The sequence below is a fragment of the Megascapheus bottae genome, chromosome 11 (assembly GCF_031878675.1).
Source record: "Megascapheus bottae isolate mThoBot1 chromosome 11, mThoBot2.hap1, whole genome shotgun sequence".
Classification (NCBI taxonomy): domain Eukaryota; kingdom Metazoa; phylum Chordata; class Mammalia; order Rodentia; family Geomyidae; genus Megascapheus; species Megascapheus bottae.
This window is the reverse complement of record NC_143519.1, coordinates 11,974,184-11,998,988: the sequence shown is the minus strand read 5'-3', so window position 1 is coordinate 11,998,988 and position 24,805 is coordinate 11,974,184.

Below are 24,805 nucleotides of genomic sequence, written 5' to 3'. Positions count from 1 at the left end.
AGGAAGTTAAAAGTATCTATTTTGACTCAGTGAAATCTAAGAACTACCGTGTTAAATCAAGCTCTTAAAAAAAAAAATCACCCTCTGCCCTTTCTTTTTCCTTGTTTATATTTTCACTAGAGCTACAGATCTTCATATGTTTCTCCCTTTAGAATACTGAAATAAAATAATTAGTGCTTAAATCATGAGTATGCATTGCTTGCCTCCTTATTTGAGGCTGGGTGAGGCTAAAATGTATATGAACCAATAAAGCATATTTGGCTATGAATTTATATATTTAAATATTTGGGTGACTTATCTGTCATTCAACTTCAATCAAGCATGACATTAATTTTTCAGTTCACTACTAATTCATTCATAAAAAGTGTTTTGTCAGTTGACATTAAAGAATATAAGTAGCTGAATTTAAGAGTTGGTAAAGGTTTAGGGTTCTCTTATTCAAAATAAACACAGTTTATATCACTCAAACATATTTTCTTTCCTATAAGTACTATTTTTTTTTTCCAGTCCTGAGGCTTGAACCCAGGGCCTGAGCATTGTCCTTGGGTTTTCTCAAGGCTAGAGCGCTATCCCCTTGAGCCACAGCACCACTTCCAGCTTTTTCTGTGTATGTGGTACCGAGGAATCAAACCCAGGCCTTTGTGCATGCTAGGCAAGCACTTTACCACTAGGCCATGCTCCGGGCCCTCTCATAAATGCTAATTTAAAATAGCTTCTCATAGTATGGGGGCTTGGATGTTCTGTGGTCCTAAGCTGCTACAGAGAAGAACGTAGGAATGACTTTGAGGTAAGCTCATTTATCATCACTTCAACTTTAACTAAGAACAGGAGCATCACAGGCTTTGCTTGTGTGGGATGCAGTTGTACTCCAAGGCAATTATATGGGAGGTAGGTTAGGGTTCAGGTTGTCAAATAATAGCCTACAATCCGTATGACTGTTTCCTTAGGAGGAAAGAACATGACATAAGCAGAACCCAGATCATTCCGTTACAGCATCACTGTCCCACTGCGTGTTCTGAAATGCTGCCCGGAGGGAGCCCCAGCCAAATGCACACGGAGGAAGGACTAATGTGCTTACTGCAGGCATCCTGGTGCGCGCAGCACAGTCAGTGGTCAGGCCGTTGACCATGTTCATGACGTCCTAGTCACTTCTGTGCTCCTCTCCATTTTACCTAAATCTGAATAAAGAAGGCTCTGGAGGCACATGAGGAAGCACAAATAGTACATTTACATTTTGCTGCCATCCAAAGATCAGGAGTTCTCTCTTGGTATCAATAACCACATTGAGTTTAAAACCATTCTAGGATTTTTACTAAAAACCCAGGAGAACACATCTCTCTGTATTACTTTAATATATAGCCATAAGTGTCACTGCTGATTCTTCACATATCCCAATAATAGTTCCTTGACAGAGGATGGTTGGGGGGGGGGGAAGCAAAAATTCTTTATAAAATGTAGTATTTTAACATTTTTCAAGAGTGTAGGGTAATGTATTTGCTTCATCTTCATGAAGTGACAGGGTTTATTTATTTTTTTAGCTCTTAAAGTTAGTTGGCTTTATTACAAATGCACTCATAAATAGAAGGTCAGGGGGACATTTCACTTTCTTTAGGAATCTTTAAATCAGGATGCAACCGAATAATATGAACATGAACTGTCACACCAGCTATAAGAGCAGCTGCACTAAAGAATAGAACAAGTGAGTAAAGATACAATTCTGTAGGTTAGCCCAGTCTTTCCATATGTTTTGAAATAAACAAGAATTTACATCCATGATAAATAACAGCAGTAAGGACAGCAACAGTTATCATGCATACACTATCGGCTATGTGCCGAGCATGTTAATTGCATTCAAATATTTAATCATCACAACAGCACCAATATGATGGATTATTAATATTCCCACTTGGTCCAGATTACAAAACATAGCTGTAATCACACAGATGATGCAAAGCAGAGCTGAGATTCAGACGGTCTGAATTCAGACTGGCTTCCTGTTCAGATCAACCCAGCAGCCCACTTAACCATAGGTCAGAGGTCAACACATCATGGCACATGGGCCACTGCCAGCCAGCTGTCTGCTTTCATCGGGCCTATAAACCTACAGCAGTTTATGAATGGTTGAAATCAAATGGACAGCCAAAAGAAGCATTCTACTTTGTGATGTAGAAAGGATATAACACATGTACACTTGTGTTAAATTCCAGGAAGTCTCAATTAGAATACAAAACCCTAATCTGTTTTCATATTCTCTGTGTCTGCTTTCTTTGTGAGTAGTTGCAACAGAAACCATGTGGCTTAGACTTTTCTAACCTGCTTATTACTGGTCTTTTTATAGCAAAAGAAAGGCTGCAGTCCCTACCTCAGGCCATCATTGACTCAATATGCAGAAAAAGCAAGAGTCTCCAAATACTACATGAACACTCTCTGAAGGCAGGGTATTTAGGGGAAAAGATTAACTAAAGGCAAAAGAGACACCTTGAATGTGGATGGTGCCATCTCATAGACTTGGCAATTCATAAGAGTAAAAGGGAGACAAAGAAGAAAGTCCTTGCTGGTACACTCCTTCTCTCTGCTTCCTGGCCTCCATGATGTGAGCTGCTCTCATCTACTATAACACATGGGAAACCCCTGAAATCAATATACACCTAGGTGGGTATGGATATGGATATGGTTGTTATCCATTGATCAGTGGAAAGACATTTGGTCTGCTCCCAGAACTTTGTTTTTGTGACCAATATTATAACTTGCAATATTTCACATAAATGCCCACCAGTGATTGCACTTATTTACATTTCCTGCACTCATTTACATTGCCACCAACAGTACACTAGCATTCCCCCGCCCCATCCCACATTCTCACCAGCAAGTGTTCTTTGTATTCTTGGTGATGGCTATTATAACTGGATGAGCTTTGATTTAATACTTTCTTTAAATATCTTGTTTGAAATAAAATAGATATTAGATTTAGTATTGGCATGAAGTTACAAGCACACTGCAGGCCAAATACATATTCAACTTGATTTTGACAAGTTGGGACAATCAACAAAACTAATAAGATGGAATTTAATTGGGGTAACTGTAAATATCTGCGATGAGATTAAAGATGCCTGACTGGCTAGAAAATGAAAGACACCTGAGCTATTAGTAATGCAAGTAAAACTGTCTCAAGAGTTTAACATAATGAAAATTGCAATTATGGACAATAGACACAGTTACCCAAAGAGCTAATGAGATTGTACAGTCATAGGAATACTTCATCCAGAATAAAAATCGTAATAGTCCCAGATGCATACTTTGCTTGTGTGCATACAAGACTCAGCAAATAAATGCATATACAGCATCCTTTTTTATTAAAGAATTTATTAACATTGATTTTTACATCATATTTCAAATGATGGGTTTAACAAACAAGTATTCAAGAAGGGAATCTCTATACAATCACATGCTCTTAATTTTTAGAGCATAATCAAAATTAGGCTAAGGGTATATCATAGATACGTATTGATCAATGTAATAAAACATGTCTATAGAGTCATAAGTTTTAATATCTATGTAGTTGTGTTTATATTTCCCGTACTATGTCCATAGCATTGGATAAGCAAATATTGAGTCCTCGCTTTTGTGCTGTTCGGATCTAATAGCCACATATTAAGGATACAATGCGCCTTTTCTTCCTCTGGGCTTGACTTGTCTCACTCAACATAATTCGCTCAAGATTCATCCACTTCCCTGCAAATGCCATTGGTTTATCTTGTCTGTTGTACAGCACTCTTTTTTAAGAGGCAGAGTTTACTAGCCACCCCTCACCCAAGATAGAAATCAGGTCACCATGGTATTCAAACTAGAAAATAGGCATTCCCTCAGCTCACACTTGTCACAAACTTTTCCTGCTCCTTAAGCCACCCTCCTCCTCTGGTTGGCTTACTCACACAAGACAGTGGTTGGCATGGAGTGGTCCCAGTTCCGTATTCTCCTCCACCCCACTGGCCACCAGCTTTCCTCACTCAGAAAGTTTCAATGGCTTCTCCTTTCTCACTTACTTCTCCACCCCACCCCATTCCTGCCCCATAATTCTTGGTTTTCCCAGCCAGAAACCTACTGTCAGGAAACAGCATGTTCTTTAGTACTTCTTTCTCCAAAGCTCAGATCCCATGTCCTAGAATCACTCTTTTCCCCAGGCAATGGTTTATGGTAACTACTCACTCATAGTGGCCCCTGTCTTTCTCTTCCCCATTAAACATTGTTTTAACCTCCCCATAAGGGCCTATCTGAATTCTGCCAACACTTGTTCAGCACCTGTCTCATTCCATGTTGTCAGCTGTGGCAGAAATTAATGGTAGCTCAAGACTGCTTTTGGCCTGCTTGCCACTGGCTTCCCAGACTTGGGTAGTTATCACCCTGTCTCCCTTCATCATGTCTGATTTCTTTATAGTGTTACACACACACATGCACACAAGATTCACAAGATTGTACACTCTACTTCTCTCTGAAACCTTCCTTACAATGCCAGAGTTATGCCTGGCACAATATTTGTCACATGTGTTGGAGGAGATGGCTTATCATGGTCAAACATGGCTCATCATCTTAGAAAAGTAATTTCTAGATTCTTCTGGAAAACCCATTGTGCCTTTTCAGGGTTGGAAATAGAACAGAGGATTCAACCGTTTCTACTTTAACCTCCTCAGTAAGGAAAATTTCATAATCTTAAACAGAAGTTCAAATCATCCCTCTTTTTTGATAACCACTTATTCATGTTCTTTTCCAGAGAATGTGGATTCTGTAACCATGATTAGATGTGGTTCCTGGTTCTTTTCCTTGCTTTGGACAGGGTTCATTTTCCGGCTGCATTTGTTTTTACCTCAAATCACACAGGGAAAGCTATCTAATACATCGTTTTGAAACACACTTTTTGAGCCAGGTATGTGACACCTACCTGTAATGCTAACAATCAAGAGACTGAGGCAGAAGGGTCTGGAATTCTAAACCAGCTTGGACTATGTCATGAGATCTTGTCTAAACACAAAACAGGAAAATAACTAAGATGTTTTTGGTACCAAAAGTCACGTACCATCAGATTATAATGAAGTCTGCCCCTTTCTGTGCACCTGATTCCCTGACACGTGAGGAGTACTGTTCTCAAAAGAGAAAATACTCTTCATCTACCATGTATGCCACCATTAGGGGTACAAAAAAGATTGCAAATAGCCAGGAAAGAGATTCTGCAGCACAACAGGATGAAAGAGCACATAGCACCAAAAACCAGAGCTGCTAAGGATCAGTTACCATTGAGTAGGTAATGATCTTCCTACATCAAAAGCCCTTTCAAGACATCGCAACATACCTGCCTGGCAAAAAAGAAAAAAAAACACAGAAAGAAACTCTTCCAAACTGAATAATCACATAATCATCAATACAATATCCTTTCTCCTTTCTGAGTACTTTAGAGAAAGCCTGGCCAAATTGTGACCCTGGGATTAAATGTCATTTTAAACAATACCTTGAAACCATAATGCAATCTTCCTCCCAAAATGTGAAGCAGTATTTGCTAGAACAGGGAATTACACCTGACCATGTCTGGTTGCTAACCAGAATAAATCTGTGCTTTGCTTTCTGCTCCCTTTCTCACTTCTGACTTGGCCAAGTTGCAAATCAGCTGAACTTACCCTTCTTTTCTGCTCTGTCTCAGGGCTTGGTATTTGTTTGTGCTTTATCTTCCCCTACTTCTTAATAAAAAGAGTAAACCGGTCTGCCTGCCAGAGTATTGACCACAGCAAGAATGCAGGATTGTGTTGCAAAGAAGCCCAGGCCTGTAATGTTATCACTCAGCAGGACTGGGTCCCATCAGAAGGCACATGGTGTGCCATGACGTAGCTGGTCTCCTACCACAAAAGCAGACTTTTCTCTGTGAATTAGACAAACCACACAAAAGGCAACAATAGCTAGCATAAACACCATTTAATACTATTCACAGGCTATTGAAGAGAGGGGCGTTGACGAAGAATTGCAGCAAAGCTGGGACATTGTAGTCGAATGAAAAGAAGCCTAATGAACAGGAAGCATCATATGAGCAGGCTGACAGTAACCGTATAGCAGTGCGATTGTGGGGCTGGCATTTACCCCAAGGGTCTTTACAGTCAGAAAAATAAAGAGAAATTAAAGCATAAGGAATCCTCTTTGTGGGCACTTAAGGCCCATGAAGCAACACAAGAAGCTATACAATTGTCCTTTCAAGACTCCTCTGTGCTTCAGCTCATTATGAAAAGGAAACATTCGGGTGTGCTTGCTTATAAGATTCTATATCACCCATTGGGAAAACTCATCTCCAGAAACAGAGGAAATTTTCACGGCAAAAATGTATAGTTGTGTAAGCTTTTGCCACATTTTCAAATAGGAAGTGCTAACTTTACTGGATTAGGCCAGTTATTCTCCATTTTTTGGCAGTCTCTTGTAGGATATGAGGTGTCTGTGGAGGGGTATCCCTTCTTTTTTTTTTTTTATAATCAGGTGCACAGAGAAAAAGAAAATTAACTAAAGTCCCTTAGAAATATAAGGCCTATTTTTAAACTATCCCTCTAACAGAACCTAAATTACATTGATATATTTCAAGTACTTTACTTTTGGAGCGAATCTTTCATGATTTTGATTCTTTGATGTATGCTGTCTTTCTAAAAACCATAACGAATGTACAAAAACATTGAGGAAGATTAGTGAGGAAAACACAAGGAGATTTTGTGAGTTAGAAAGAACCCTAGAATGTTTTAGAATGTCATTTTACTAAAGTGAAAATGAAGTTATTTCACAGTCACATAACTCATCATTATAGTGAAATTATAGTGCCAATGAAACTCATCTCTCCTGGCTTCTTGTCCTTCAACATAGGAATGTTTTTGTTTTTGAATATAGAAACCATTTGTTTCGATGAAAAAAATGCAACATTTGGATTGTTTCTTTGGGTATTTTACTTCTCCTCACTGCCTACCTTACAAGTGCCTCAGCTTTTCTGGGGTTGTACTATGGTCTTAGAAGATGGTGAAAAAGATTCACTGAGTGAATGCATGCAAATATTTGTTCCTATTCACGTCTGCTTATGAAATAACATAGTTGGAAAGCCCATATCCTTAATGAATTTGGGGGCTGTCATAGATGATCTGGAGGATAAGACCTGCAGTTCCTACATCAGGGGAAGGTTGCCTGCTTACTGAGGAGATATGGGTGGCTCAGAGGCCAGAGTATGATGAGACCAGCCCTCTTAACTCCTCTCTACGAGACCAGAGGGTAGCTCTTAAGATCTCCAAATGGAGGTCTCTCTTATCACAAACCTTGTGGAATAAGGGTCTAGGCAGAAGTTGGCTATATCCACAAAATTATTTTTTTCTTCAGAGCAGTGGTTCTCAGATGTTAATGTGCTATAAAAAAAATGTTTGGGGAGGACTTTCTCCAACATATTCTGATTCTACAGGGGGTTTTTTGGGGGGGGAGGGTGAGGGGAGGAAGTTAGAAAACTTTTTTTTCATATATTTTTATTGTAATTTATAGAAGGGTTATATTATATTCACCAGATAGAAGGTGCATTACCTCACAAACATTGATACCCTTTCTCATGTCATGGTCCCCATTTCCCTCCCCATCCCACCCCACCCCCGCTCATCTTGATTTCCCCCCTTCTCTATCCAATTTCAAATAACCAATTAAGCATATATAAAATATATCAGATAATGAGATGAAATATTGTAACGATATGAGATAACCAAGGGACAGCAAAGGAGATGAGAGATAACATAGTACATTAAGGACAACAATCACTCATTATATGGCTTTTGTTTCTACATCCTAGAGGTCCTTACATTTAGCTGCATACTATATGGCCTTATGTAATTAGATTTTGTTCTATTGTACAAAATAGGAGAGCCCAAGGTTTCTACTGATTATGACAAATGAGGGAAACCATTGAGGCTATGTTCCTTTGAGTCTGGCTTACTTCACTTAATGTGATTTTTGGAAGTTAGAAAACTTTTTAAAACACTTCTCCAAGATGATTCATTTCTACTTTTCTTTTTATTAGCCCCAAGTAGTTGTATGAAAAAGATGTCATTTAACAAAGCAGTTTATGCATCTACTGTACCTTGATCAATGTTACCTCTTTCAACTTTCTCACCCGTCCCTCCCTCTCCACCCTTTCTCTCACTCTTTTTAATTTTGTAGCATATACATTGGATTCTTAACTGCATTCTCTCCCTCTTCGCCTCTTTATTTATCTATTCCTCTTGACACCACCAGATGACTAACTCTTAAAGAGGTTGTCCAAAGACCACACCTTGAGAAAAAAATTGGCTTAAAGTATACATGACACTTCCCTTTCCGTTGTCATTTTCTTGTGGGTCTCCATTTGAGTTTCATATTATTTATTTATTATTTTCATATTTCGATTCTGTCAGGTAAGTTGGTTTGTTAACAGAAAGATACTTAAAAGAGTTTTTCACACCAGCAAAAATTAACTAATTCAGGGGCCAGGAGTTTAGCCTAGTGGTAGAGTGCTTGCCTAGCATGAACCCAGGTTCAATTCTTCAGTGCCACATACATAGAAAAAAAGCCAGAAGGGGACCAAGACATGAGAAAGGGTATCAATGTATGTGAAGTAATGCACCTTCTATCTGGTGAATATAATGTAACCCTTCTCTTAATTACAATACAAAATATATGAAAAAAAAGCCAGAAGTGGTGCTGAGGCTCAAGTGGTAGAGCTCTAGCCTTGAGAAAGCCCAAGGACAATGCTCAGGCCCTGAGTTCAAGCCCCAGGACTTGTTAAAAAAAAAAAAAAGTAACTAATTCAGTTTGACATATTCAAACTCAAACTCCAGCAAGCCATATTGCCAATGTGAACACTATCAGAATGTGGCAGAAAACCACAGAGATCATAACCAAGACCCTGACCCACCAGAAATAGCTCTGGATCATGCATACTTTGCTGAAAGGTGAATATACCAACAGCCACCTGCTGATTGTCTATGCAAAGAACTTCAGTTCTGGAAAAGAGAGACATGTATAAAATGAGCCAAGTGCCTCCAACCCTCAGCAGTGTGTCATCTAGTAGTGACTTACACACATTTATGTTTACATAAAAAACAGATTATATCGTGCTTATTGTTTGCTTGGGACTCGGCTATTGATTTGTACTTTCTTTCTCCTCAAGTTACTGGAAGTGACACAGGATTTAGAGCCTGGGCAGAAAGCCAGAGCAACGAACATAAAGCAAGAAGAGGCCATCTGCTGGCAGCTTCTCTCTGTCCTCTGGGCTGCCCCTATTCTGGTAGGCTTGCCTCATCTGTGTACCCTGAAGACTTTGTGCATTTTATCTTCGCTGTTTCACTTTAGTCCTATCAAAAAAAAAAAAGGCACTGAGCTTTTGTACCAGCTATGAGCACATTTCAAATAATAATACTACTGTATTGGTGTTTCCTCTCTGCCCAAAGCATGCATATGATTTTATGAATAATGACATCATTTCATCTGCCCCATAACTCTAATGGAATTATGACTGTGTTTTTTTTAAATTTTTTTATTGTAATTAATAAAAGGGTTACATGATATTTGCCAGATAAAAGATGCATTAATTCACATACATTGATACCCTTTCACATGTCTTGGTACCCATTACCCTCCCCCCACCCCCCCCACCTGTCTTGGTTTTCCCCCCTTCCCTATCAAATTTCAATAACCAAATACAAATAAATTCAATATATCAGATAACAAAGTGAGATACTGTAACAATATGAGATAACCAAGGGACAGCAAAGGAGATGAGAGACAACATAGTACATTAAGGACAACAGTCATTTGTTTTTTTTTTTTTATTTGCCAGTCCTGGGCTTGAACTCAGGGCCTGAGCACTGTCCTTGGACTTTCTCAAGGCTAGAGCTCTACCACTTGAGCCTCAGCACCACTTCCGGCTTTTTTCTATGTATGTGGTACCGAGGAATCGAACTCGGGTCTTCATGCATGCTAGGCAAACACTTTAACCACTAGGCCAAACTCCCGGCCCATGACTGTGTTTTTACAAGGAAGGCACTCATAAGGCCTAGGGAAGTCAAGTAAGTTCCCAGTGTCATAAAACTCAGGACAGAGATCAAAACCCTGAGTCTGAAGATCACAGTCCGCATGTCTGAGTTCACATTCTCTGCGTACTCGCTCTAGGACAGGTGCAGTGCTGGCTAGATGAAATTCCATCACTGTCGTAATGAGCTCTGTAAAGTTGACAAGTAAGGCAACAGTGTTGATTGATGATAAAGCAATGATTTCTCTTCTCTCAGCAAATCTAAGATTCCACCCACCAGGGATGTTTGCCCATGGCTGGAGACATTTTTAGTGATTGAACTGGAACAGAAGGACACAGCTGGCCAAGATATCAGCCACGTGGACATTGAACAACCAAGCAGTGGAGGAACTTGGTAGAAACAGTAGTATAACACTCTGGGGAGAAGATGATCAAAAGTCAGGATGAGCTCAAAGGTAACTTTTAGTTTAGTTTTTTGGGAGGTTTTTTTTCTTTTTTCAGTCTTAGGGTTTGAACTCAGGGCTTATGCGTTGTCTGAGCTCTTTTGCTCAAAGATAGCACTCTCTGTCACCTGAGCCACAGCACCACTTCTGGTTTTCTGGTGGTTAGCTGGAGATAAGAGTCTCACAGACTTTCCTGCCCCAGCTGGCTTTGAACCTCAGTTCTTAGTTCTCAGCCCCCTGAGTAATTAGGATTACAGCCGTGAGCCACTGGTAACCAGCTGAGCTTAGTTTTGAAGGGGGAGTAAAATTTCTTCCATCCATCTTAAGAGAAGAGAGTGGATCAGGGAGAGGGCGTACATTATCCTGTGGTTCACACAGGAAGATCTTCAGGGAACTGCAATTGTTCTGCAGGATAGAAGTAGAGAGTGAGACAACCCATGGAGAAGGAGAGGATGGGAGTGAGGCCGGACTGTGACACAGAAAGTAGTCTAGTGAGGCCTGAGTACCTGAAGCAGGGATCTTCATAAAGCAAAATTTGTCTGTGCAGATGTAGAGAAAAGATACAGATGACTTGGCAGATTGGAATTGACTTGCTCTGGACACTCAGTGAGGTGAGGGAAAGGAGGAGCACAGGTGGAGAGGCTGCAGGACTGGGTTGTGTGCAAGTGAGAGAGAAGGAATCTGGGTGAGTGGTTAGGTCTGGGGTTGAGACTCACTCCACTTTGTGTTTATGGTCTTCTCCAGCTATCGGTGGTCTTTTGAGTATAATATTCTGGCCCTATTTTCATAGATCTAGAAATGGAGTTTATCTACCCATCACGTCTTTCCAGCTCATGAAAAAGGGTACCTGGCCTATTTTCAAGCCCATCCTCTCCCTTGTACTCGCTTCCCTTTTTTCTCTTCTCATCTCTTCTTCTCCTCTTCTCTCTCTGCTCTTTCCTTCTGCTTCCTATTCTTATTCTCTCCTCCCCTACTTGCCCCTCCTTTATCGTTCCCTCCCCTTCCAAGTCCTCCCCTCCCTTTTTCTTCCCTTCTTACCCCTCCCTTGGTTGCTCTTCTCTGAGATTCCCAAAGGGGAATCTGACACTGCCTTCAAATTCCATTTGGTATAGTGCTCTATTTTCCACCCAACATGTGACAAATGCTAAATGTCCAAAAAGTATTGCAGATCCTAGCACTCAGGCCCAGTGCGGGCTTCAAGCTTCCTCCTCTATGATGAGTCTCTATGTGGCTCTGTGGACCTGACTCCTTGGAATGGCACTCTCTGTGCTTCCATGTGCCTGTCTCTGTGAGTCTCTCATTACCCCTTTTTGAACTCTGCAAAAACTCAAAAAATTCAGTCCCTCAATAGGAGAGTCGAGGCTAGCCTCATCTGCCTCCTCATGCTTTCCCACTGGAAACCACAATTTATTATTTCTCAAACACTCTAAAAAGCAATGTACAATTCCCACTTCAACTTCCTCTCCATGTCTACCTGGTACCTTATCTCCACAGAGAAATCATGCCCATGACTCCAATGAGAAATACAGTGAAAGAGATTAAACAACGTCCTCTCCACTTACCTGCAGTATGGCCCCGGGCATGGCGCCCATGCCTCCAAGTAGCTCTCATGTTGAGTGTGCATCACAAGACTCAGACATAGAATAGCTGTCACCAAAATGTCAGTGATAAGTTTGGCAAGGATGAGAAGAAATCAGAAGCCTCTCACATTTCATTTGGGGATGTGAGATAGGCAGCTGTTCGGGAACAGCTGACAGGTTTTTGTTGTTGTTGTTGTTTTTATTTATTTATTATTGGCAGTTGTGAGGCTTGAACTATGAGTCTGGCTGCTGTCCCTGAGCTCTTCAGCTCCAGGCTACCACCCTACCCCCTTGAGCCACAGCACCACTTCTGGTTTTCTGCTGGTTAATTGGAGATAAGAGTCTCGTGGACTTTAGTGCCCCGGCTGGCTTTGAACAACAATCCTCAGATCTCAGCCTCCTGAGTAGCTAGGATTACAGGAATGAAGCACCATGTCCGGCTTCATTATTTTTTTTAAATCTTATAAATAGATTTTTCTCTAAACCAGTAGTTCCACTCCTACCCAAGAGAAATGAAAATACATGTTCATGTAATAAATCATGGTAGCAGCATACTTAAAACGGTCAAACGTGGGAACTACCTAATATCTATTGACTGAGAGTGAACACACACCACGGAGAAGTCACACAAGATTATGTTAGAAGGAAGGAAATACGAATAGTGCTACTACACAAATGCACCTCAAAATCATCACATCACGTGTGAAGAACCAAGTGCAAGCGAACACGTATTGTACAATTACACTGGTATGAAATGAATCCGAGAGGAGACTCCAAATGAATAAAAGGTAGGGACTCGTGACGTGGGATTTACAGGTAGGTCCAGGGTATCTTTGTGAAGAGATGAAAATCTTCTACAACTGGATGGTGTAAATGTCTATACAACTCTGATTTGCCATAAGTAATTACTTATAGTGAGAGAGTTTCATGATATAGAAATTATCCCCATTATTTTTCCAGTCGTGGGGCTTGAGCTCAGGGCCTGAGCACTGTCCTTGGACTTTTTTCAAGGCTAGAGCTCTACCACTTGAGCCATAGCACCACTTCCAGCTTTTTTCTATGTATGTGGTACCAAGGAATTGAACCTGGGCCTTTGTGCATGCTAGGCATGCACTCTACCACTAGGCAAAACTCCCAGCCCCAATTATTCCCATTTTTAAAGATGATTATTGCTGTTATTATTTTATCTTTATACTTCAGGCTTCTCTGTCAGTAATATTATTTACTGTCTAAAATCAAGTAAAATTCCCACAGGACTTATATTTTGAAAGTGAAAACACACAAATCAGTACCATCGTCTCAGTCACTGTCAAAGTGTGTGTTGACAATTCAAATACACAATTGTTTTCCTACATTTGAAGTTCTACCTCCTGGCTGTGGTTTATGCATCAGTCTCTCATAAGTCTGTTTTATATAACTAAACCCTTAACATATTTCACCAACTCTGAGCCCTCCCTGTAACATTCATTTGGTTTCTCCAATGTACTGTCCTTGGACTTTCTCAAGGCTAGAGCTCTACCACTTGAGCCTCAGCACCATTTCCGACTTTTTTCTACGTATGTGGTACCGCGGAATTGAACCCAGGTCTTCGTGCATGCTAGGCAAGCACTCTACTACTAGGCCAAACTCCCGGCCCTAGTTTCTCCAAAATATTTTTTATAGTCTCCATAAAAGTATGCCATCCAAATTCTTGCTTAAATCATTACAGTTTCTCAATCACTGGGCTAAAAAAAATGTTTCAATGAAACCCTCAAACACTACTATATCCAAAGTCATAATAGTTACCAAAGTTATCAGTAAAACAAGCAACATATTTTTTTTTTGCCAGTTCTAGGGCTTGAACTCAGGACCTGAGCACTGTTCTTTGGCTTTCTCAAGGTTAGTGCTCTATCACTTGAGCACAGCAATACTTCTGGCTCTTTTTGTGTACCAAGGAATCAAACCTAGGACTTTGTGCATGTTAGGCAAGCACTCTATCACTAGGCCATGCTTCTAGCCCCCCCCCCCAAGCAACAGATTTAACTCTTACTTTCATATTTTGTTTTGTTTTGTTTTTCTGGGTCATAGGTCTGACAGCCTGGGCACTGTCCCTGAGCCCTTCAGCTCAAGCCCTTTAGCCAAGCCTCACTTCCCATTTTCTAGAGGTTAGAGATAAGAGTCTCAGGTCCTTTAGTGCCCGGGCTGGCTTTGAACTTTGATCCTCAGATCTCAGCCTCCTGAGTAGCTAGGATTACAGGCATGAGCCTGTTATCATAGGAGAGGCCAGTAATACTGAATCACAAATCATGCTAGCCTGGTAATCTTTGAAGTCAACTCAGTGGAATTCTACAGCCAAAATATGAGATTTATTTTAAATAGAATCAGCAAACTAATGAGTGCAAAATTTACTTATTGTATTTAGACAATTTAGACAATATTTTCTATTTCTAAAAGCTGAAGAAAATTAGCCAACTTTTCCAGAAAAGGGTTTTTTTTTTAATATTTTTATTAGTAGTTACACAAAGAAATTGCCATTCACCAAAGCAGTTTATGGACACAGTGCATCTTGATCACATTCTCTCCCCTTTTCAACATTTTCACCCACCATCCAGGCAAGGTTTTAAGAAATCTAAGTTTTAAATCCTTCCTGGGCATGGCCTTGCAGTTAAATAATTATTGAGTACAAAGTCTTGATTGTGTTTATCCTCATTATCTGCAGCATGTTTGTGTTTCGCAGGCTGAATTTCCCCCACTTTGCTTACAAATCACCCCCAGCATCCTGTGACTAACATTCCCCCATCTCCTCATCACAGCCTTGTACCTGGCAGAAGGAAAAGCTCCTGGGACATGCCCTGTAACCAAGGAGGGTGCCTTTTCCCTGCTGCTCACAGGAAGGACACTGTAAGCTTCCTAGGGAAAAGAGCAGAGGCACAGAGTACCCACTGCTCTGGGGAGTTCATTGCACAGCGGCCTCCAGATGGGCCGAGCTGGCAGCTTTCTTGGGGCCTGTGGGAACTGTGTGATCTCATGGCTCTTTGAGCCCAGGGACAGCACTGAGGGGCTTTATTTGCACTGCACCTGCCCCGTAAGCGAAAGCATTGATTTCTGCTCCCAGAAGCCCTCAATAAGGAGAACTATTCACTGGATTTGCTGCCCTTTTTATCACCCAGGAAGAAGGGTCTAGGCGTTCCATGCCTCCCATAAGTGTTAGAACTTCCATCTGGTTCTTTTCCAGGGCAGTTATTTTCTGTAAGAGATTGCGCATATCAGAAACGCATACACAGACGCTGGTTCTGGATCTGTGAGGAATAATATAACAGACTATCTCATTATCTGGATTTTTTTTTTAAAAGAAGGTAATGCATTACTATCTTACTCCGGTCTACTGAGTACTGAGTCCTGACTACAGAGTAAGTTTCTCATAACCAGAAGAAGCAAATCAATCCTTAATAGGACATCTTCGCTAGTCTTTACTGACACGTGAAGGACGATAGTTTTAGATTACTAATGATAACAAATGATGTCAGTGACTCAGAACCATGAGGCCAGAAGTGATTTTTCAGTCCAGATTATTCCAGATGCCTGATTGGCCATTCCTCAGTAAACATCTCTATGGGAGAATCTTCCTAAATTTTACTCTCACATGACTAAAGTTCCTAAGTTTGTCCCAACTTTCCCCATGCCACAATTTGGGTGTAAAAAAATATACTTCGAAAGGCTCATATATTAAATAAAATCTTGGCCACCAACGGGAGGCACTATTAGGAAGTGATAGAACCTTTAAGAGGTAGAACCTATAAAAGGTCTTTAGCTCCGTTGGTCCAAAAGGTATTATAGGACTCCAGCCTTTTGCTCTTTCTGCCCATCAAATGCTCCTACCATCATACACTGTCTCACCACCACCCCAAGCAAAAATCAGTCATGGGCGGGAACCTCCCAGACTAGAAGCCAAAACAACCCTTTTTGTTCCTCAATTGGTCACCTCAAGTATTTTCTATAGTAATGGGAAGTTGACCGACATACTCCCAATTTTTCCCAACTGAGGTGGAATTTCTTCATGTGTTTCTGGACAAATGGAACCAAACTTCAACCTGTGCCTCCTACATTATTTCACATATGGAACCAAATTGACACTTCTCTTTGTGACAAGGGAATTTCAGGTCACTAGTCTTTTGGGTAATTGTTCTTTGATTATTGTTCATTACAGGATTATCTGTGCAGGAATCAATATAGTCCACAGAACTCCAAATCCTATACAGGTTAGGAATTAATTGTGTTAGACAGTGAGGCAGTCAGTAGCAGGACAGGCCATACTGTAAACAAGAGGACTGTTTTACAGCCCATACTGTAAAACAAATTTTAATTTACAAAATTTAATTTGTAAATTAAAATATGTTTACCTGGCTAAATCTCACCACTCTGTAATTTCTGTTAGGTCCCTAATGGCATGTAAGAAAATACAGAACAAGCTGAAAAAAATGTTTCTATCTAGCACTTTTTCCCCTCTGCCCCAAGTCACTTCATAGAAATAACATTCATATCCACTCACTTAATCGCAAACCAGTAGGCTATAATGCACTTCAGTGCCTTCACGTCATAATGCTCATTTTTGTATTTCTATTGCATTACAGCTATACAAACACCAAGAATCCAACTAAAAGGCTATATATATAATTTAAGTATATAAATGACCAAGCATAAATACCTTCAAAGAAGGTTTTAAGAATGAAAGAAATCTCTGTTTTGAAAATGACATTAAACAACAATCATCTCTAAAATGCCCCCAAATAGTCTTTTGGGAGGTAATACAGCTTCTCGTATTTTTAAATCTAAAAGTTGAAGATTGAGTTAAAGTTTGTTTATATTAGCCATAGAAAGTAGCATATTGCATAATTTAGAAAAATAAACATGCTTAGGGTACAGGTACATGTTCAAACTTCCTGAATTATATGGATACACTATCAAAAATGTCTGAATACTCCTTTCCAATTAAAACTATGCTGAATAAATGTGTTTGTTTATTTGTCTATTTGTTTTTCTGTACTGGGCCCTCACAAATGCTAGGCAAAAGCTATGCCCTCAGCCCCTAAGTTGATTAGTTATTATTAATTCACTAATCTAAATTGCAAATTTCTGAAAAAAGAGAGCTATACACAAAGTACTCTAAGATTTATGACAATTAAAAACACCAAGAATGTTTTAAACTTTAACTCTTTTAATGACTCAATGAAATATGTGATGTTGCCTAAACTTCCTACAAATGAAAACAAAATGGACTTTTTCTGCTTATAAAACACAAATAATTTAAAATTAATAATTGAAAAATAAAAATTATTTTAAAATAATGCTAATTTAACCTAATTAGAAATCATTAGCTAGCTTTTTCTCCCTATGTTGAAATGTATTTTCTGAGCAGTGATTGTTGGGGAATACCAGGCATGATTTTTCTTCATTCTGGAGCAATGATATGTAAAGTGTAGACTATTTTTCTAGATACACCCTGAGCAAATCTGGGATTTTTTTTTCTTCATGAACTTCAAAAAGTATGCTATAGTGCTAATCTTTCTCCATCTTTAAAATGGAGACAGTTGCATGGAAGTTCAAAAACTCTTATTTTAAAGAAGAAAGTAACAAAAAACCTAGGAAAAAGGGATGAACTTGAGAAATCTGAGATAGACTTTATGGAGAGATGAGCTAAGGACAATCATTTCTACTCTCTGTTTGCCTGAGCTATTCTTCATATGCTATAGTAACAGTAATATCATAGGCTGTCACCTACAAAATATTCCCTGCCACAAAAAGGAGAAAGACATTTCAGAATCACATTGTTCAATTATCAGTGAATCTGCGACATCACTTTAATAATCATGCACATACAAACACACACTGAATAACACAAAAAGCCAAAGAACCCAATCAATTTTTCTAGGTTTTTTTTGTTTGTTTTTTGTGGGTCATGGGGCTTGAACTCAGCCTGGGCGCTGTCCCTGAGCCCTTCAGCTCAAGACTATGACCCTACCCTTGAGCCAAGCCCCACTTCTCATTTTCTAGAGGTTAATTAGAGATAAGAGTCTCAAGTCCTTTTGTGCCCGGACTGGCTTTGAACCTTTAATCTCAGATCTCAGCCTCCTGAGTAGCTAGGATTATAGGCATGAGCCACTGCACCCAGCTCAATTTTTCCAGTTTTTAAAAGCTATTAGTATTGGAACTACAAGTAAGAAGTGACAATTGCCCCTATTAGATATGTCTTAAGAAATAATCAGCAACTATTTTTTTGTAGCCAATTCTATGAGCCATATTGTTTCTCTGTCTATTTCTCTTCTGATGCCCTTGACAATTGAAAGGTAAGCTGTGGCTAGCATGGCAGACAAAGCAGTATTCTGAAGAGTGTAAGTAAACTTTCTCATCCTCCCTTTGACCCATTACCTGAAGATCTAAGTAACAAATATTCCCCAGTGCCAATGTGACTGCAGCCTGGAAATTCTCTGAAGAAGCCCCCTGTTTTGAATCCTAACTAGCAAAACCAAAAGACTTCCATTCAGTCTCCTAGGGAAGATGAATAACATAAATGGCCTTCTCCCTTGGAAAAAAAAGTCTAATTATATGTGTATAGATTTTTTTAAAGGTTGGCACTGAATACTCAGAAATGTATTAAAATCGTTTTTACCTTCAATAGAAAAGTTGAAAGGGAAATATATTCTGAGACAAAAGGCCAACTCTGAAACTTAGGAGATGGTGACAGCTAAAAACGTAAGTAAAAAAAATTGTATCCATGCAGTGCTGACAGAAACCTTCTCGTTAGTAATATATGGAGCCTTCTGAAGCACTAAACACAAGTCCTTTCCATGCTCCCTGTTCAGTGTCTTCCCAACAAATGGATACTCTTTCTCTCACCAGGAGCTGTGGAGAGGAGTCTCAGCTTGAAGATTATGTTGCTGATACCAGTAGTGGTTATGATTTTGCTCTAACTAAATAGATACTGATGACATCAATCATTGCTAATACATGGTTATGAATAATATTCATGTTAGTAGAAAGGTTGCACATTAGCATCGTACTAAGAGCATGATTCTTGGGCCCTGAAAGGCTTGGCTTCACTCTCCTCAGTTCTCCAGCTACATCAAATTACTTATTTTTTTTTGCACCCATAAAATGGGATAGAAATATCGAGTATGAAACTTCAACTCAAAGGAATGTTTGCATTCACTATGACACCATCCATATATGAATATATGGTACATACATGTCCAGTGAACGGTTGCTACTGGCATTGTGGTACATTTGTGTTTATTGTTAAATGTTTCTAAGATTTCTAACTATAAATTCTTCTTGTGTGTGTGGGTGTGTGTCAGTCATGTGAATTGGACTCAGGGCCTGGACATCGTCCCTGAAGTTTTTCACTCAAGGCTATAGCACTCTACCACTTACAGCCACAGCTCCACTTCTGGTTTTCTGATGGTTAATTGGAAATAAGGGTCTCACAGATTTTCCTGCCCAGGCTGGCTTTGAACTGCAATCTTCATATCTCAGCCTCCTGAGCAGCAAGGATTAGAAGTGTGAGCCATCAACACCTGGCTCTAAACATTCTTAACTATTGTATATTCATTCTCTCAAAAGCCCAGTTCTGTTGCTTCTTTTAATGTTATTGTAGTTATTTTTCAATAGAGAATTTGAAAGAAAGAATGTTTTCAATGATATCAAGGCTTCCACTTAGCACTGTTTCATTTTCAACTCCTTCCCATATGTTCCCATATGCTCTCATAAGGTGACACAAAACAGTAAACTGGTGTCCAAAAAAATCTTAGTTATTCAGTTCTCATTCAAATTGCAAGTCTATAGAATACATGGATAAATTTTTAATTGGCCACAGAAATAGTTACTGGTTCAAGTCCCAACTCTGTGGGCATTTATAAATATAGGTTTCATTGAAGCAGTCTTCAAACTTAAACATTAGAGGCATGAATGCAAGAAGATATTTTGCCACAAACTGTAAAAGCACGCAGCTTGCACATATTAGATTCCTTAGAATACTGAGTCCACATCCACTATGAGGAGAGGAATGGTTCACTAAAAAAGAAAATGGGATATTCTATTGATAGTTGCATAATATCAAAATAAAACTTGTCTATATTTTGATAACTTGCTGTTGTGCTGTGTAACATTATACTAAAACTTAGGATCTTAAAACAACACACTCACACACACACACTGCCTTGAAATTTCAGTTTCTATATGCGCAAACCTGGAGACATCCTGGGTAAGTAATGCTGTCTCAGGATCTTAAGGTTGAGCTAAGCCAACAAAGTAGGGCTGCAGTGTCAGTTGAAGGCTTGACAGAGAGAAATACTGCATCTAACCTCTCTCTTGTGGTTGTTGGTAAGTCTTTGGTTCTCAAGACAATAAGCAGAGATTTCAGTTTTGTTTTTTGTGGGCCTCCCAGAGTGGCTTGCATGTTTTCACGACATGACAGATAATTTCTCCAGTTTCTTGTGGGCTACTGGATTGATGGCTCCGATTTCTTGCCATGAGGGGGACCTCTCCCTTTGCATCTAATAACATGACAACTGTCTTTCTCCATTGCAAATGAAGACAAAGAGAGAGCAAATAGTATATGAAGTCACAGTCTTTTATGACCTGATACAGGAAGTGACCTGGCACTGTCTCTATGCATTCTGTTGATCACATATATAACTCAGACATTACATGAGAGAGAGTGACAAGGGTGTGAAGAAAATGAGATGTGAGCCTTGTGCATGTTCTTGAGGTCTGGCTTCTTTGTTAAGAAGGATTCTGTGCTACTGTGCCTAAGAAGGCTTTTGACTTTGCAAAAAATCTTAGAACAAAACCAAATGGAAAGATTTGTTCACATTCAAATGCAAAGCTTTTGATATAACCACATATGATAGTTATGTTTCTGCAAGGAAAGACTATTTCCAGTGACTTTTCTCCATGAGAAGGAAGAAATTGTGGTTTGGAAATATTAGTCTCCAAAAAAAAGGGGGGGGGGTTGCAAGCAAATCTAGTCAGGTGTTAAATTTTTAAGATTTTTAGACAAGAATCTGCCAGCAAAATTAAGAGGCTTCTATTTGAATGCATTCACCATTTAGAGACATCTCTTTGGTACCAAAGAAAGGAAAATAACACAAAACTTAGTTCCTCTTGGGAACTCATGAAGTGCACTATCATGACCCCTGTGTAATGGATCCACACAAGTGGGGGATAGCTGTCAGAATGATGATGCTTGTGATATGACCACAATCCTTCACTGAGAATCTGAGCAAATGGAGAGGAAATGAACAGGCTACAGCTTCTTTTTCTTAAACTGTTCGGCAGAGTTTGGAACTTTCAGATAGAGCATATAATAATGCAAGCTCTGAAAACACTGGCTTTTATTTTTAATCAAAACTGGGTTATTTTAATCAAAGGGCTGGATTATTGATGATACTTAAATCCAAAATGATCCGACACAACACAAATTTTTGTTACCTGCATATTCATTCATTAAGCAAGTAATTGCTAGCTACAAGATGCCAAGTACTGTGTTAAGTACTGGTGACAGAGTAATGAATAACTCAGAGGTGTTTCTATGCAAGCTTTATGAAGCTCATCATCACCTTTGTTCTACCGAAATTATCACCTTTAGGCTGACTACGGTGGGTAATGCCTGAAATACCCAACCCTGGGATTACAGGCAAAACATTACTAAGACCCTGTCTCAAAAAACAACCAGTTATGATAGTATCTGTGATCCCAGCTAATGGTAGAAGAGCCTGGATCTGAGCAAAAGCTAGACCCTATCTGGAAATGACTAAAGCAAAATGATCTGGAGCTCACCAAAGCTCTGGTTCCAAACCTAGATACTATCGACAAAAAGGTGGCGAGAGGGATGAGGGGGGGGAGGAAGGAAGAAAGGAAGGAGAAGTGAACGAAGAAGACAATGACAATGACTGTGACAGCGATGGAGGAGGAGGGAAAGAGGAGGAGGGGAGCAGGAATAGGAGGAATTTTCACTTCTATTTTTGCATCGTTGCTAGATTTATTTTCTCATTCTTGCTGCCGTGATCATTCCCAATGATAGAAAGAAACAAAGACTTCATAATCCTCTGGCATATGAAGGTGGAAAAAATTATAAAAGTATTTTTCACTGTCATATGAGGTCCAATATAGCCACTATTTTTCAAAAAAAAAAAGCCTTTTGAGGTTTGTTTTCCTTAGCATGAAATATGCTTGAGATAATATTCAGTCTACCAGCACCAGAATGGACCTTCCTTCCAAGGGTTGTTCCCTGAGTTTCCTTTGTTCCCTGGGCTGAGGAAGAAAGCCGGGGTCACCTGTAAGAAGGAAGGAAGTGCTGCTTGCCTATGTTTAAGGTTCTCTGGAACCTTCAGGTTTCCCAGGGATGGTTTGGGAACGATAGGGCCAACTAAACACCAATCAGGAGCCAACCATTTGTTTTCCATGAATACTCCACTTCTTGTGACCTACACCCCGCATACTTAAGGGGCCTTGGGAACCATGGGTGAAGGGCATTCATATTTCCCTCTTCTCTTCTCCTTCACAGGGGCTTTTTTTTTTTTTCAGAAGGTGACAATCAGTGTGAAACTTGGCCTTCTGAGGCTTTCCTTGTTGAAAGATTAGATTATCCTTCTCCTATTGTTTTCCATTAGATTTTGGTTCCTTTCTCCTTTGGGGAAAGCTAGCTTACTATTTTTGAGAGGTGATGGACCATGTCAGGATTTAGAAAGTGAAAGGAAAGAGGTCGGTTTGGGTTTTCTCAGTCCCTTTGTGTGCTCTGAAGCTCAATAAACTCCAACCGGTAGCTGCAGGTAAAGGGGTAGCAGAGAGCTTTTGTGTCCTTAGAAAATGTAGGTTTTAGTTGGATTATGGAGGCAGTTGGGGGATAGGGGTGAAAAAGTTAAAATAGCACTGTGACTACTTTCCATGTCAAAGGAGAGCCACGGATACACATGTGTCAGCCATATTCCATTGCTATAAGAAGCAGCATGCTGAAATAGTGATGAAAAACATTTTGGAGGACATAATGCGAGTTATCAAAAAAATTGAGTGAGGTGGCTGTAATGGAGGTACATCTGCGTGTGCTTTATATTCAAGTTTATGTATTTTTCAGAATTCTGAATAAATTATCAACTGTGAATCAGTGCAGACATGTGTCTTCCAGATACATCCGTGTGTGTGTGTGTGTGTGTGTGTTTTAAGGCTCTAATACCCTCTTTCTTTAGAGCACATCACAAAACACATCAGCACACTGCATAGCTAAAGCCAGCAGGGAAACAGAGGTGTGAAATGCTTTTTGTGGGTTTCTCTAACACATGGAATTTCTTGTCTGTGTTTGGAATAGGAAACTAAGCAACTATCACCAGTCAATATTTACACGCATAAAGGTCTCGTCCAGTCCTTTGCCAAGTCATTATTACAAGAACGGAGTTGCCTATGACTTTCCTCCTTCCCTCCCTGCCTTCCTCCCTGCCTTCCTCCCTCCCTCCCTTCTTCCTTTCCTTCCTCCCTCCCCCTCCTTGCCTTCCTTTCTTCCTTCCTCTCTCCCTACCTTTCTCCCTCCTTCCTTTCTTCCTTCCTTCCTTCCTTCCACCCTCCCTCTTTCCCTCCCTCCCTCCCTCCCTGCCTGCCTGCCTATCTGCCTTCCTTCCTTCTTTCTCTCTTCTCAAGGAATAAAAATCTTAATTGATTGAAGCTTTTCAGTTTGGATGAGTAGATACTTTGGAGAAGCTGTGGAATTTCTGTGGAGGATGCTGATTTAAGGGTTAATAAACTTCAATTTGCACCCAGTCCTGGTCATCACCTTAGTTTAAAAAAAAAAAGTTATTTTTCTTTCTTTTTTTTTCAAGTTCTTAGCCTAGGGCTCCCTTTCCCCTGTCAGAGTTCTGCCGGTTGGAAATGATTGGGAAGAAATGAAAGTTATTATGTGAATGAGAAACTGAAGACAATGTGTCTAGCCAAGTTTAAGGGACGACTAGATGGAGGCATGGCACTATCACTTGCCTGGTGTCACCCTCCCATGCAATCATCAATGTCAGATGGCCATGGCTACTCCCCATCCTTTCTTCTCCTGTCTTTTTGTTTGGATCCATATAGGTATCAAGGCAGGCTAAATCATTAACGATGCATTATTACCAAATTCTTTGAACACATGCAGACTTCACACATTATAAACCGACCATTCCGAGTTGTGGGTGTGGATGGTGGGTAACCACCATCTATTGGGAGCTTCGTCTCCCAGCAGGATCCTGCACATTCAAGTTCAGAGGATGCATCCCCAAATGTAGTCTAAGGTGAAGCATTGTCAATTTCCTTGTGGAAAAATAAGATGCCTGTTTTGCACAGGGTACTTGTGAGAACTATGCATCCATTTTCAAATATTTAGGTATCAAAAATTATTGAAAATAAAGGAATTCTCCAACTTTGAATTGTGTAAGTGGATCTTTTTATTTGGCTAGACACAGGATTCTTTTTTCCCAAATGCTCTGAGAACATGAATTAAAAAAGAGATCAAGGTGCACTGCACACATAAACTACTTTGTTAATTGGCAAAAAAAACAAAACACCTAAATTTGAGATAAGAAAGGGAAGGGGTAGGCGGGGAGGATCGGGTGACAATGCTGAAAGTGGTGACGTTGATCAAGACGCACAGCATTCTTCTGCGTTCAAGGACCAGTACTGGCACAAAATAATCATAAAAACAATATATCGATAATATGCTGCAATATAAAATA